We start from the raw sequence: 15,310 nt of genomic DNA on the forward strand, positions 1-15,310 counted from the left end.
AGCCTCAAAAAGGAGTTTGATTTTTCTGCACAGTAACTATCTTTGTGACACTAATTTAAAAGCAAAATTTGTCTCTAAGGACAATGAAAAGCCATTCCAGCCTCAGGTTACTTGAGAATGTGGACAATTCATTTATCCAACACCAACCCTGATGTCATTCACAGTCAACCCCAGTGTCCCCAGTCCCAGCTTTGACTCAGCCCTTGATCTACAGGCACCCCGTGAGTTTCTGGTGGTGGAAAGAGGCTGACAGACTGTCAGGAGTTGCAGTAAATAATGGGATGGGCAACTGCTTCATCCCTACTGTTTCTGGGAGTGACTTAGGAAGCCAAAAGAAGAAATGCACAAACAACAAATCCCAGAATTACATTTTTCAGGACATGTATATGAAGAGAAGGAACAAAGACAATGTCTGTATTTCTGAATAACTGCCTTGTTTTCAGTCAGTGCAGAGAACTTGAACTTCTGAGCTGAAAATTCTCAGATTTGTACCTTTCCAGGCAATGCCTATTAAAATTGTTTTGTTTTGTATTTCAATTTTCCTGCCTTGCAGATGAAATGATTTGGTGGCCAAGGAGGATAAAGTAATTTTTCTTACAACATATTGTTCAAAAACATCCCAGAGAGAATATTCCTGTCCTATCCCACTCCTATTAAATCACAGGTTATCTTAGAAACCTGAGTTCCACCACAGGTGATGGAAAATATCCACTTTCCTTTTTACAAAGTGTTCAGTTTGTAAGAGCATTCACTTTTTTTCTTCAATTCATTGCTTGAATTCTGCTTCTACAGTAAATGTGAACTCATATTTTCTAGGAAGGCTATAAAGTTCTGTTAAAAATGCATAACAAAAATGTGATTAATGAACACAAATCGTAGCTGTAAAAAAAAAAAATTAAAAAATTATCTCATTAGAATAAAGTGCTTGTATGTTTATCTTCAAAATTTCAGTGAGTTCAAGAAAAGAGGTTTTCTTTTATTCTTTTTAATTAATATATTCAGTATAAATGACTGATTTTTATCTCAGTAATAAAATTTTAAGCTGAAGAAAGATAATTCAGGCAAAATAATTAAATTTGATAAGCGTCAAGCAACTTAAAACTTCACTGGAATGTACTTATATTTGGTAACTTTCCCTCAGGAAATTCAGAATTTAGCATAGGAAGTGGTGTTTTTCTAAATTCTTCAAGAGTTTAAATAGGAGAAATAGCATTCCAGCAAACTGATCTAAGAAAATTCTGTGTCTGTGTTATATACTTGCATAAATCTGCTTTGTCTTTTCATTTCCTGGCAATGCTCAGATTAGGAAGTGAAAACAAAGCATTTTAATCACATCAACTTTGATTTGTGGTGGACACACAGGTTTATAGTACACAACTGCTTGCACTTGTCTACTAAAATGAACTAACTATGGCTTAAAGGGGATGGAGGGATTAAGAATTTTCAAGAAAAACTAATAAAGTTGACTGTGTTTACATGACAACTGTTACTGAAAAAATAATGTGAACATGGTCTGGCAATTGTTATACATGCAGATTAAGAGCTTAATATTTCTGACATTAAAAAAAAATCAAAAATTTTTTTAAGCTCAAATAGTAGAAAACTCTGTTTTAATTTCAAAGCCTTATCCTTCTGTATAATCCATGAAGCAGAAAGGCTATTTGTCCACAAAGTGCTGCTTGAATTGTTTACCTAAAAAATCTGAAAGAGTGAATGCTTCCTTCAAGGTGTCCTGGTTCCTGTCGATGTGATGAGGTTTCATGCATAAATTATTTGGTGAAAACTTTATTCTGGAGGTATCAGCATAGGTGATTACAAAACTTCCTTTGCCTGTTCAGTTTTTTTGCTTTTATTGCTTTCGTTCTCCTTATAAACCCAAACACTTTTAATCATAAGACAACATTCACTGCGATTTACACGGTGGGGTTTTATTTATGACCTCTAACATAATCGAGCCCAGCCATTCCAAGGCCATCACTACCCAATGTCCCCAAGTGCCACATCCACAGGTCTCTTAAATAAAAACCTAGCAGCAATCAAAGAATGTGTGCTCAAATATCTGTGAGTCCAAAGTCATCGAGAAGGAAGCAAATGATGCTCAGTTTTCATGGAAGCTTGTGTTGACCAGTGCATCAATGGCACAAGCATTTCTGACCAAAGGCATTTAGAAAAAAACAAAATCAGCTGAGACCACTGTTCTGGAGTGTGTTGTCTGACTTTACAGGTCGTAAATAATTCCAGAAGGGTTTCTGTGCTGGGGTAGAGAGCCTGCAAATGAGCACTGATGAAACTCATGGCTTTTGCTCCTGGCTGGGAGATTCGTTGCTTTTCAGATGCGCGTCCTGGTGAAGCTGTGAAGTAACCAGCAGGTAGATACTAACCCTATTATCATTCTGTTTTTCTGATTATTCACTTTATCCCCCATCTGTCCTTATTTGTTCTTCTGCTGGAAAAACAACTTTCCTCTGGACTGTGTCGGAACCCGCTGTGTTCAGATGAGGAAGGCAAGCGAGAAGAGGCAGTAGATGGTTTGTCCCCTCAGGCTGCCACTTTGATATTTTTCATATTATTCTTTCTTTGGTAGAAGAAACTAGGGAAGTTTTTTGTGTGGATCCCCTGCCAGCCTGCCACAGGGCTTGTTTCTGTTTCAAGCAAGGAAGTGGATAAGAAGTAGGAGGGGAGTGTTGTAAGCACCTAACGCTGCAGAAGAACTTGCCTAGGTTGGAAGGCTCCTCCCCGTTCTGCCTCCGGAACTTCATGAGCTGTAATTTATTGCAAGAGCAGGGTCCAGCACCTGGGTCAGGGCAATCCCAAGCACAAATGCAGGTTTTGGGGAGAGTGGACTGGAGGTGCTGGTTGGTGAGAAGCTCCCCCTGACCCAGCAGTGTGCACTCACAGCCCAGGAAACTCCCCACATCCTGGGATCCATCCTCAGCAGCAGCGGGGGGAAGCAGAACTGAGACAGAAAAGGCAGGGACATTAAACATGGGACAAAGATTCCAGAACTGGTAAAATGGGAATGGGGTGAAATCACTATGGGAGTATGGAAGGGTTTGTAAAGTACCTTGAATATAGAAAGTTTCTTGAGAGGAAAGCAAAATATCTTATTTACTTATTTACCTGACACCGAGGTCAAGGATAAAATTTCTCTCTTTATACTTTTCAGGAAAACAGCAGAGAATATAAAAGGAGCAGTTGGTGCTGAAGAACATGTTGGCACTAGTGCAAAAGGCTATAGCATTTTCCATGACCTTAGGTAAAGTCGAAAACAAATCAGAAGGCTCATAACTCCCAAATTTCTGGGGTTCTGAAACAACCTCTATAACAGGATCATAACCCCCCCTGTGCTTTAGTACAGGTTCATATAGGGGAATGGGTTAGAATTTATTGAAGAACCACGATAAAGAGGGCAAAAATATTTTCAGGAATTTTGTGAACTCGGGATGGCACAGGAATCAGCCCAGGCTGTGCACATCTGTCTGCTCCATGCATATGTCCAACGCGTTCTAAAACATCTTGAGTGGTATCAAACCCCCATTAGACAGCTGAATCTCCCTTCTCCAGGGCAGACACCTTCAGGGGAGCAAACACCTTGTGTGTCATCAACAGAGACTTAGACATGTGTGTCTGCCGGTGAACTCCAGAGCTGTGTCTGTCCAAGATCTCCAGAAATGTGTGTCTGTCTGAGAGCTCCAGAGATATGTGTCTGAGAGCTCCAGAGCTGTGTGTCTGTTTCCCTTGACCATGAACAGGGATGAGAGTAATGAGCTGAAATGCAGATGTTACTATGAGTGAGATGAGCTACGTTTGGGCTGTACACGTCTCAAGCATTTTAAAAATCAATGCAAAGTCACCCTAAAGCTCTGGTTATTAGAGATGGAGAGGAGATGTGACTCAGTCTGCCACTGAGTTAAAGGTAGCCGAGATAGAAACACCCTCTTCATGTTCACTACACATGGGAAAAGAGAAATGGTTTAAAGTACAGTGAGAGGGATTTGTTCTATCTACCCAGGAGAATATTCTTAGAGGGAGAGTTGACCCCTAGAAAAGGTTGTGTGGTGCAAAAGTGCTCCACTGCCCACTAAAAGCAGTCTGGGAAACACTGTGAGAGTGTTCCTCTCAGGTTTGTCTAAATACCAGTTTTAAGGTGTTGGCTGGAATAATCTCTGGAGCCTCTGCCAGCACTGTATTCTACTGTTTATCTGATTAAAATGATACCAGACTTTAAAAATCATTGTTTAACATATTGGTCCTTTTTTTCCTGTTTTTTGAAAAGGAATGTAGCATATTCCTTCAGAATCTTCTGTACTTTCATGGCCCTGAACACATAAAATGAGATCAAAACCAACTGAACAATGAAGGCAGCATATATCAGTTATTCCTACTTTGCATCTGCTTCCAAAGTTTTCCTTCCCTTTTCCTTCCATAACACCTTTGATTTTGTTCACACAACAAAAACTTTCCTTTTTATTAATCCAGAAATTCCCACTTTGATTATTCAAGCTACTTCCTGTAATATCTCCCTCTCTTCCCCTCTTTTGATAGTTAAATCACCTGTTGTGACTAAACTCAGCTGCCTTCAGCATTGCTGATCAAGAAAACAAGCCTTCTTTTCACTCAGATGTTCAGCTTTTAACAAGAAACCATGAATGTCAGAGATTTCTGCTCAGAGGGCAGATTTCATGTGTTTGCAAGCAGAATTATGGTTACAGAGGAGCCTGGGGTTTTTACTTGCTCTGTTTAATGAAAACTCTCCACTGCATCATCCTCACCTTGTTTGGATTTTACATCAAGTTGTTTAACTCAGACTTGGGAACCTGAGTAAAGATTGGTTTATTTTCTACAGCAAAGATGAAATATGGGGTGATAAAGTATTCATGTTTGCTTCCTTTAAAACTCTTCCTTTGCTCTTTGTGTTGATAAAGGCAACAGTGCTTCCAAAAGAGTTTTCTGCTTGAGGTTGGATCCTCCATCAGCCATAGGGTTGGGAAAACGTTCATTCAACCTTTTAACCAGAGCTGCAGCCTCATAGAATTGTTCTGGCAGTTCAGATGAAGGAATGATTCAAGTCTGGTACCCTGCTCCTCCAGAGTAAAACATCAAAATCAGAGTCCAAAGAAGAGCAACAAATTCTTCTTTGAACTGGTTTGTTCAGATCTGGACCTCGAGGATTGCTCATCTTGCCCCATGGGCTGCAAAGCACTGAGCGACCCTTTCACTGTACCCCTCTACATCACCCATCTGTGAGGGTTTAAGAGTGGTTCCAGAGGTGGGGATGGGGATTTCTGGCCGTAGATTTATAATAAATGAGTAACTATTGTTTGTAAGCTGTGCTCGTACTTGTAGGCTTCTTCCTGAGTGCTACTACGTGCTGTGTGTTTAACTTCTCATCAGGGGCTTTTTCCAGCTTTGGGGAGGATTCTGTGTCTCTGTGTCTGTTTGTACCTGAGCACAGGAAGCTCCTGGCACTGCCTGGAGCCTCTGTGTGGCCCTGGGTCACATACCCTGAGTTTTGAAGAGCACCGTGTTTCAGTTCCTCTCATTTATTTTCCCTCTCTGTATTCTTGGCTTTTGAAGCCTGTGGTGTTCTCCCAGTTTGGACTCCTCAGTGCTGTGACAAACAGCTCTCAGGTGACACTCAGTTATGGCATTTTCTCTGGCAGTGGCAGCCCACACTCACAGACCTCGAAGGAAGAAGAAGCGATTCAACACGTTGGTGAAAACTGGTGTATTTCCAAAGCTTTCCAAAAGCTCCAAAGTGTCTCACACTGAATTACACAATCAGCTCTCCGTGCTCTGTTATTTCTTTACAGTCTCTTTGAAAGGGCTGTAAACCTCTCATGGACATCATGATACCTTTTTAATTTAGATGTCACCAGGTCTGGCTGTAATGACCTCATGAATTCACAGCTCAGATATCCAAATTACGGCAATTCTGTGCACCTGGAAAAGGTGTCTAAAGTTTCTGTACCCAGAGCCCAGGCAGGACAAGACAAGGAACAGTGTGCTGCCTTACCCAGCTTTTCTGTCTCCCAGGGGTGGTGAAAGATGCGACACGGAGCTGTAGAGAACAGGCTGATCTCTTGCACAAAGCGGTAAACTCTTTCTGAGGCAAGGCAATTTATTAGAGGAAGACAGATGTAGCTGTTCCTGACTCTGGAGAATGATTTATCTAACCTTTAAGGGCCCCACTTACACCTTGTCCCCCCACATGTTGCAGTAGTTTTCCTGCTTGTAGTGTCTGTAGGAATTTCTAACCCTTCTTGGAATTTGCAAAAATGTGGGAGCTCGAGATACTGAGAGTTGTTCTCAGGGAATGTTTCCACTTACCATTTGTCTTCTAAATGCTTTGTTTTCCTACCTTCTCCTTGGTGTATGGAAGGGGGAATTACAGGAGTGTGGTATGACTTCATTTGCTAAATAATTTATTAGTTCGTGCACCTCTTTTTTATGCTCCACCTCTCCAAAACCAAATATTGTCCACATTAACAAATATAATGACAGCATTTAAGAACTGGCAAATTCCTCTCATTTCACTTGCCCTTCAAGATTAGCCTAATCACTTTCTAATCCATCCCCTTTTGGCTCTCTGTGATTCAGTTGTCCAAATCCAATTGCATTTATTTCCACTTAATCAGTTATTTTATGGTCCTATCCAAGACTGTCACTTCTGATAGCTGGTTTTCCAAAGTGTTTAAAATCACTGTAATTAATTTCCATCTAATCTCTCCAGGAACTTTCGGGATGTTGCTTTCTGCACCAATTAGCCTCCCAAATTACTGGCATGTGCTTGTTAAGAAGTTTCCTCTTATCTCCGAGTTTCTTTGCTGTAGCTCTGTGGCCCCTGTGATGCCAGAGGGAGGCTGAAATTTCCTTCTCTCCCTTTCTGGCAATGAGCTCGGTTCTGAATGATTGCAGAACAAAGAGGATCTCAATGACCTATTTGGACCTAATGACTTGGTGTGTTAGGTCATTATAAATGAATGCTTCACCTTCACTTTTAGTCATGCATGGAGTTAATGCAGGTAACATGCTCTGAAACATATCCTCGGTCTCAACTTGGTTTTTTTTCTCTGGATTCTATTTGGATATTTTGCATGTTAATGTATAAAAAAATTTAAAAAAACCCAAACCAGTCTTAGAAATATAATTACATAAAATATATCTAAATGTATATTCTCATCTTTCCTTAATATTTGCAAAACTATTACTTGCCAACTGCAACTAGAAATTTAAAATTTTTCCGTCTGTTTATGATGTCTTGATTTAGAGATTTATTTTGGATTATCAGCTAACCTGATGAATTCAGCAGAACTTGGAGCTTCTTGTCACCATTATTTAAGGGGGAAAGAGGAGTTTGGGAGAGCACAGAAGAGTGAGAACAGAGCAGGTTGCAATCCTACCTGGGGATGGAAAACAGGGAAGGAGAGAAGCACTCTCCAGCTGTGGGAGCAGCCAGCAGAGCAGAGGTCACGGTGCTGAGCCAGTGTGGTGACCCAGTGCTGTGCTTATGCACCTCCAGTGATCCTGTGTGATTAAATATGAACTGCATTTAACTCACTGCTTGCAGGAAATTATTTCACTTTAGTCTCCCGAGAAGTCTTGGGAAGGAAAAGGACAGACACTCCCTCTAGTGTCCTGCTATTTGAAACAAACTGAAGTTCAGTTTCTTTATTTTTTGGCCATTGCCTGTCGCCTTCCTTGATTTCTCACACATTGATTCCAACCTGGCTTTTAAAATTCCTTCCACCACAATTGTTCCCAACTGATTGCACTGAGATGAAAGAAGAACTTCTCTGTGAAAGTCCTTTTGAACCAGGAATGGGAATAATGGGAACAATCACCTGCAGTGCTGTAGGGCTTGAGCAGCCTACTCAGAAACCAGGGATGCCCAGCATGGTGAAAACCAGGATGAAAAATACTAACCCTGCTGGAAGAAATTTGTATTTTATACATGAAGATGAAGGGCAGTTTCACAGAATCCAAGAGAAGAAATGTTTGACTACACACTCATATCAGACTCTGAAATAAAAACACATTTTCTGGATTCAGTGGGCTTAAGAGCGCCTTTGTTGTTGGTGCCAGTGGGCAGCATGTGCCTGGTGCTTTACCCTGCACAATGCCCTGGCTCAGGGAAAAGTTACTTTGTCTTGTGTCTTGGAACTCCAGAGTTGATTTTGGATTGCTTTTTTCACTGCCTGCTTCTGTGGAGAAGCTAAGCAAATCCTTGGGCCGTAAATCCAACCCCTGTGTCGCTGGAAATGTCTTTGAAGCTCCCAGTAAACCCTGCTTGTGTTTCTCTTTGACATAAAATCCTGGAATAATAGGAGAGTTTTGCATGCCTTGATTGCAAATATCCAAAAGAACATTTTTTTCCTAACAGGTGCTCAGGTCAAACTTCCTTGTTTTTTGTATTCTGCTGTTTCATTTCTTTGGGCAAATGATTGTTTTGTTAAGTCAGGGGGTTAAGGAGCAATTGTTCCTCATACAAACACTCCTGTTCAGAGTGGATGGACTGATTTGGCTGGAAACAAGGAAAGTCTTTGTACATTATTACTCACTGTCTTTCCATGTAGAAGTCCAGGGAATTGAAATAAAACTTTAGGTGACTAATATCCAATTATCCAGGACAGGTGTATGAAATGCTGCAGCTGAACGATTTATGGAATTGGACACCTCTGTCTTAGTTTGTCTCTGAGTCAGTGACAACATAGGTGGAGCTTGGAAAGCAGAAAGTCTCTGAACAAATAGATTATTGACACAAATCTACAACTTCAAAAATAATAGCATAGCTCTCAGAGGAATAAAAGAGGTGTAAGTACAGACACTGTCATGTTAGTGACTACCAACCAGCCCTTTTCTGTAAGATGTGTTCAGAACTTGACAGAAAAATGATAAAAAACATGAAATGGTGAGAGTTTAACTGTCTCCAAAGTGTTGCAAAAATCAGCAGGTTTTAACTTTCTGATCATTTTTGTTTCAGGGTCTTTTCTTTGCTTTCCTAAGGGCATTGACACATTCCTTCTTCCAGTAATACTTCACTTGTGAGACCTGTCACCTGTGTACAGTCACATTGGGGTGAGGGGGTGTGCTAAATGATCTTTAAGGTCCTTTCCAACCCAAACCATTCCATGATTCTAAACTGATTTCCTCTCCTGCCTGCTCTGGAATTTGGATGAACTTTTCCATTGCATCATCCTTTGCTCAGCTGATTGGCCCAGTAGGGCAGAATGGTGATTTCCAGCAGCCTTTAACATCGCTGGGCACAAGCAGAGATGGATTTGATAGTCTTCAGAACAGGTTCTCAAGCAGCAGCAACTCTCCAGCTCTTTTCAAAAACCTGTTCCTGTTTCCGCTGGTGCAGGACCGGGAGCTGGTGCACCTGCAAGTGCTGTGGTGGTGTTGGGGACACTCAATTCATGGAGCCAGGACATGGTTTGGGTTGGAAGTGACCTCAAAAATCATCCAGTCCCATACCCTGCCATGGGCAGGGCCACCTCCCACTGTCCCTCCAAGCCCTATCCAACCTGGCCTTGGACACTTCCAGGGATCCAGGGGCAGCCACAGCTTCTCTGGTCACACTCATCCCAAGATGTGGTCATTTCTTGTGGCCCTTATACAGCACTGAGCCATGTAGGAATCAAATAGTACCCCAGATTGGAGACTAGAATGAGGGGAGGAATACCTGGAGCAGATGAGGGGCTTTGCTTATCAAGAATTTCTGTTCATCAAGCCAGTGTGTGTTGGAAAACACTGCACACTCCGGGGTGATGGATAAAAGAGGAAAGAAAACAGCAGTAGAATGACTAAGAGGGTAAAAATAATACAAACCAGGGGCTTCAGGGAGAGAAACCACCTGAAGAGGTGTAGGAAGAAGCAACATGAGCACATTGAAATAGAGAAGGAGTGAAGAAATGGAATAGAGCAGGAAAGAGGTGGGTGTTGAGATGGTTTAAATATTTAGTTCTGTTAAATATTTAAATTTATGTCTTCCTGGCTAACTTTCCAGGACAGAGAGTACTGGAAGAGGGATTATGTTCTGCAGGAATGAGGAGCTTTGCTGCCAAGAGTCAATTGACCTCCCCAAGCTTTGGTTTCTCAACCACAGAACAAAACAGAAACTGGTCTTGTGGGGGCATGGAGAGGTCCAGTGTGCTGAAATCCTTCTGATACCCCCGGGTGAGAACAGCCAGTCCTCGCCAGGAGAAGAGGGCTGGTCCCTCCCATCCTTTCCCTCCCATCTCCCTGGGGAGGAGCAGCAGAGCCCAGGGTGCCCAGTGGATTCTGCTCCCAGGTTCATCTGCTTTCAGTTTGCTTTGAAGATGAACTGGCTCAAAGAAGTAGGACAGTTATGCTGCCATGAAGCTTTCATCTTCCCATTTCCCTGGCCTTCATTTGTTGCTGTTTTGCTCTCATCTGGCCGCAGCTAATTCTCAGTGCTTTGTTTGCATCCTTTCTGGATGAAATCCTACAGTGAGAGCACACTCTGGGTACTGGAGTCATAATAACAGTTTCATTTACTTACCCAAATTATTCAGCAATAACACTGCTTTTGTTTATCAGGCATCCACTGCTGCGAAACACTTGAAATCCATGTCATGCAGAGGCCCAATGATGTGTTATTTGAAAGTGGCGCAACCAACTTTTTGGATTTTTCAGTTTAAATTTGCAGTGCCCTTTCTTTTCCTGTGCTTCCTCAGGGGGGCTCTTTGGGCACAGATCCACTTAAGGGATTTTGTCATGTGGGTACAGCAAAGGGAATCCTACCCTTGTCATACTACCCTTGTGTAATGTGATTAAACTTTAGTTTAGAAGTATTTAAGGCTTTTGGGTTTGTAATTTGGAGTTTATTTAAACAACCACGCACTGACACCCATTTTTTCTCACAAGTCACTGATGTGCAAAATTGTAATTTCCATTTTGGATGCTTGTTCTTCATTTGGATCACCCCTTCAAACACTCTCAACTGTGAACAAGTGATATCTCCCACATCTTGTTCCTCATCCCAAACCCCCTTCATACATCCCTGCCCACCTGTGCTGTGATCTTTCCCCGTCATTTACCACATTCATCAAAGGCTTTGAAAAACACACTAAAGAGAGGTAATTTTCAGCCCAAATTTTAACTTTGCAACAAAAACATAGGTAAGAGATTTTCCTGATGGGCTTAAACTGGATGTGTTCAGGTTGGATGAGGGTTTGAGCAACAGATCTCGTGGGTGGCATCCCTGCCATGGTAGAACTTGATGCCTTAGGAAGGCTGACCTGGAACAGAGACTGGACAGAGCTAGAGAATAAAGTAGATATTTATTGAAAGGCCTTTAAGGATACACCTTGGGCAGGACAAGAGCCTGGCCAGGGCTACACCCAAGGTGGACCCAAAACGGTCACAAAATGGACAAAGAGTCACGAGGTCTCACACTTTTATAAGTTTTGGTCCATTTGCGTATTGGAGTTTAATTGTCCAATTGCAGCTTCAGGTTATGCAGTCCCATCCTTGTTTTCTCTTTCAGCCCAACGTTGTTTGTGCTTTTGAGCCTGAAAACTTGTAACAGTTGTCCTTGGTCTCCAGCAGGAAAAGGATTTGTTTTGTCTCCCTGCTCTGTGAAGGGAGCTGAGTGACACTGGATGTGAGCTCAGAACTGCACCCCGGGGCAGAACAGAACCTGAAAAACACTAAAGCTGAAACTTAAGGCATCAAACTGGATGGTCTTGTGAAAAATGCATATTATATGGCTCTATGCAAGATATTTACTATATGTATTATGTTGTATTAATTGTTAATGTCATATTAATGTTTTGATAGTATAGTAAATATAGTTTTGTAGTTAAAGTGTAGTTTTTGTGTGCCAACCACAGGAAAACTTAAGTCTTTCAGAGAAAACAAGAATTTCCTACTTCCTTATCAAAAGAGACCAACTCCTCCTGCCTCTCTCAGCCTTGAGAATGCCGCAGAGTTTAAAGGAAAAAAAAGTTATACTAACCAGAGACGGTTCTTTGTTTGAATAGAGTCTATGCATCATGTATGAAATATATGAATATTCAACAGGCTATTGCTTTTAAGAGATGGTCCTTTGTTAGCAAGGGTCCTTCGTCGGAGCTTTTTGCTCGGGGAGGCACCCAGATGTCTGTAACTTTGTTTTTTTATTGTCTTGTATTGTCCTAACTCTAATTGTTCAATTTTTTACTCTAATTCTATTTTTATAACCATCTTATTTACTATTAAACTTTTAAAATTTCAAAAACAAGTGAATAGCGTTTTTTTAAGGTCCCTTCCAACCCAAATCATTCTGTGATTCCATGACAGTTTCTTGTAGTGTGTATCTGAATGCTCTGCATAAGAACTGAGTAATGGTATCCTCTAGAAATTACTTTCCTTGCCCGTGATAAGATAAGAAAATGGAGCAAAACATACCTGATGAAACCTCTCTAAGTTTCTCACTTTTTTTTTCAAAGTGCATTAATATTTTAATTTAAGAACTCTCCATTTTAGTGCTTGGATGGACAGGAAGAGCCAAGTGTGCACATGGGACACTGCCTCTTGTGCCAAGAAATGGACAGGGCCCTAGTGAGAATAATGCTGTGCACAAAATAAACCTCCAGGAAACAGTTTTTCTGCCTTTCAGCTTTAATGCCTCAGAGATCAGCGTGTGTGACCAAGCAACCTGTAGGCATTGTGTGTTTGCATCTTTCTCACTTTATTGATTATCTCTCCTCACCCCTCAGAAACACATATTCCTCTCCTCTGGCTTTGGAAGAAAGTCAATTTTTTGCAAAGATGATCTGAAGTCCTGGCCTTCTGAGGACATTGGGATGTTTAAGTCATTACAAACTTTCTCTGCTGCCTCCCCATTGCTCAGTTTTTGCAGTCCCTGTCTCAGATGTCCACAGTATAGCTTAATGGCAACAATTCATTATTTTCTGATGTTTTTTTCTGATAATTATTGAGTTTTTCCCCCTTATTTTCTCTTGAAATGATGATTTTATGTCCTTTCTTTTTTTTTTTTCCTTTTGGTGGTTGCATTTTGCTGTGTATCTTTACACCTAGTGTAAAGATATTTTTAATGTTGAGCATTTGTTCCTTGCTTCCATTATCCATTGCAGTAAGACTTTTTTAAAACTGGGAAAAGTTTCTACAGTACTGGAATGGGGACATTCTTTATCTATGACCTGGATTAGGAGACAAAATATTGTTATTTCTTATCAGCTGGGGAGAAAAGAGGGTTCGCAGAAATCATGTGTTCAGCTGAAAATTTTGTCCTAGTTTCTGGGTTTTGTCCAGAATTTTAAACTGTTAGGCCAAAAACTTAAGGAGTCTCTAGTTAATCTTCCCAGATTTACTGTGTCAGGGTTTTCGGTTTTATTTTTCAATATTTTTTGTTACAATCTGGAAACATCATAGATTGTTAGCATTTTAGATACAGCCGTGGCACTCAGGCCAAGTTTATCAGGAGAGTTACAATGGGTTTATTGCAGGATAACAGAAAACAGAGTTTGGGTCATTCATTTCTAAACAAAAAAGTTTTTTCAAAATGCCCCGAGGCATTTTTTATAATCATAAGTCTCCTTCCATTGCACTCAGCAATCCCCAGAGAGACACTCATTTTGATTTACTCTGAGCGTAAAGTCTTCAGGGCAGGTGGCAGATCTTAATCTGTGGCCTCTTGACATAAATCCACATTTTCCACTTTGAACTGCAGTTCAGGCTTCAGTTTGAAGCCAACTTGCAACTTTAAGGTCCTTTATTTTTGCTTTATCTTTTCACTTTGGATTTTGAGTCCATTAACTGTTGGGTAGATCTTCTGTAGTTTTTTATTTCTTCACATGTCTAACTTGGATATTTGTTTTTATTTTAAAAGTAAACCTTTCTTGCAGATTCAGGACAGCACAACTGGGGATTTTTTGTTACTATTACTACCATTGCTGCTACTAACATTTTTTTTTTGTTCTTTTCTTATCTGGAATCTCATGTCTGTCGGCAAATCCAACAGCATTTTCCAAAACGGAATCTTTTTTTGCTACAAGGACTTCTGTATTATGTTTATAGCAATTTGCAGATTCTCCTGCAATAAAAACAACTTGGAATTTTCTTAATTTGGCTCTGAATACTGGATTGACTTTCTTACTGCTACTGCCTTTGAGAGTTCTGTGACATGAAGCTTTTCTGCATCAGAAAGTTTTTTTGGGGGGAAAATGGCAGATGATTCAGAAAAGAGACAAATAAAATATTTGAAAGGTGACACAGTGAGAAGGGGATAAAGATCTGAGTTTATCAGAGGAGAAGATGGAGACTTGCTTTTTAAAGTAAGTTCCTGCACTGAGATATAATACAAGGAAATAAAATACTTTTTGACTAACCAGAGAAAATCTGGACATAGTAAACTAGAGAGAAATTGAGAGGAGAATTAGAGCACCTATTGTAACAGCAACTGGAACCAGGAAAACCAATTGGTTACAGGTACCAATTGGTACAGGAGCTGTACCAATTTCACATGGAGACTGGCTGTATTTTGGGGAGATAGATATTAATCAAGAACAATACAGAAGAAAAGAGGGAAATAATGGGATTTTTTCATGCATGTGTGTCTAAGTGATAGCTCATGATGGTTTCATGAGGCTTTTGGGCAGTTTGAAACACAGCCCCTGCTCCAGGACTGTGGAGATGGATGTTGACAAGTGGCTTTTGGTTAATTGCTTGCTGAGAGAAGGAGATCCTTCAGATCCAGGAGGAGCTCTGGGGACAGTGGAAATCCAGACCCATTGACATACGGGTTTTACCTCTCATGGTCACAGGAAAAATTCATCTGACTTAGATGATCAAATGGTCCTTTTGAAAAGAAAAGGTCTCTGTAAATTTGTTAACCGCAGAGATTAGGAAGGATATCCAGATGAAAGCAAGAAGGGCAGGAAGTTGGAAACAATTCCCCAAATGGAAGCAGAGATGGAAATGGATTTGTATTTACAGTGCATCCAGAGGCACATTGTAGAAAAGCAGGGGAAGGCCATCAAACAGCTTTAGTGCTGTTGTTTCAGGATCTTCTTTTGTCTCACACGTACACAAACTCATCACCTAAAATCCTAACCTTCATTAAGTCTGATATCCTGGATTACTTTAAGCAGGTATAAAGCAGCAACATTATTTCAATTTTATTTAATCTTTCTGGTCTAGTCAGCTTCAAGCCCTTGGAAATCATGACCAGCTGAACTGGATTAATGTGATCGTTCTGAGTTGTGCTAATATTTGCACAATCATGCCTTCAATTTTGCTTTCCAATTTCAAGACCTTCTGCAGTTGTAAATTTATATTTCTT

This window comes from Hirundo rustica, chromosome 5 (assembly GCF_015227805.2).
Source record: "Hirundo rustica isolate bHirRus1 chromosome 5, bHirRus1.pri.v3, whole genome shotgun sequence".
NCBI lineage: Eukaryota > Metazoa > Chordata > Aves > Passeriformes > Hirundinidae > Hirundo > Hirundo rustica.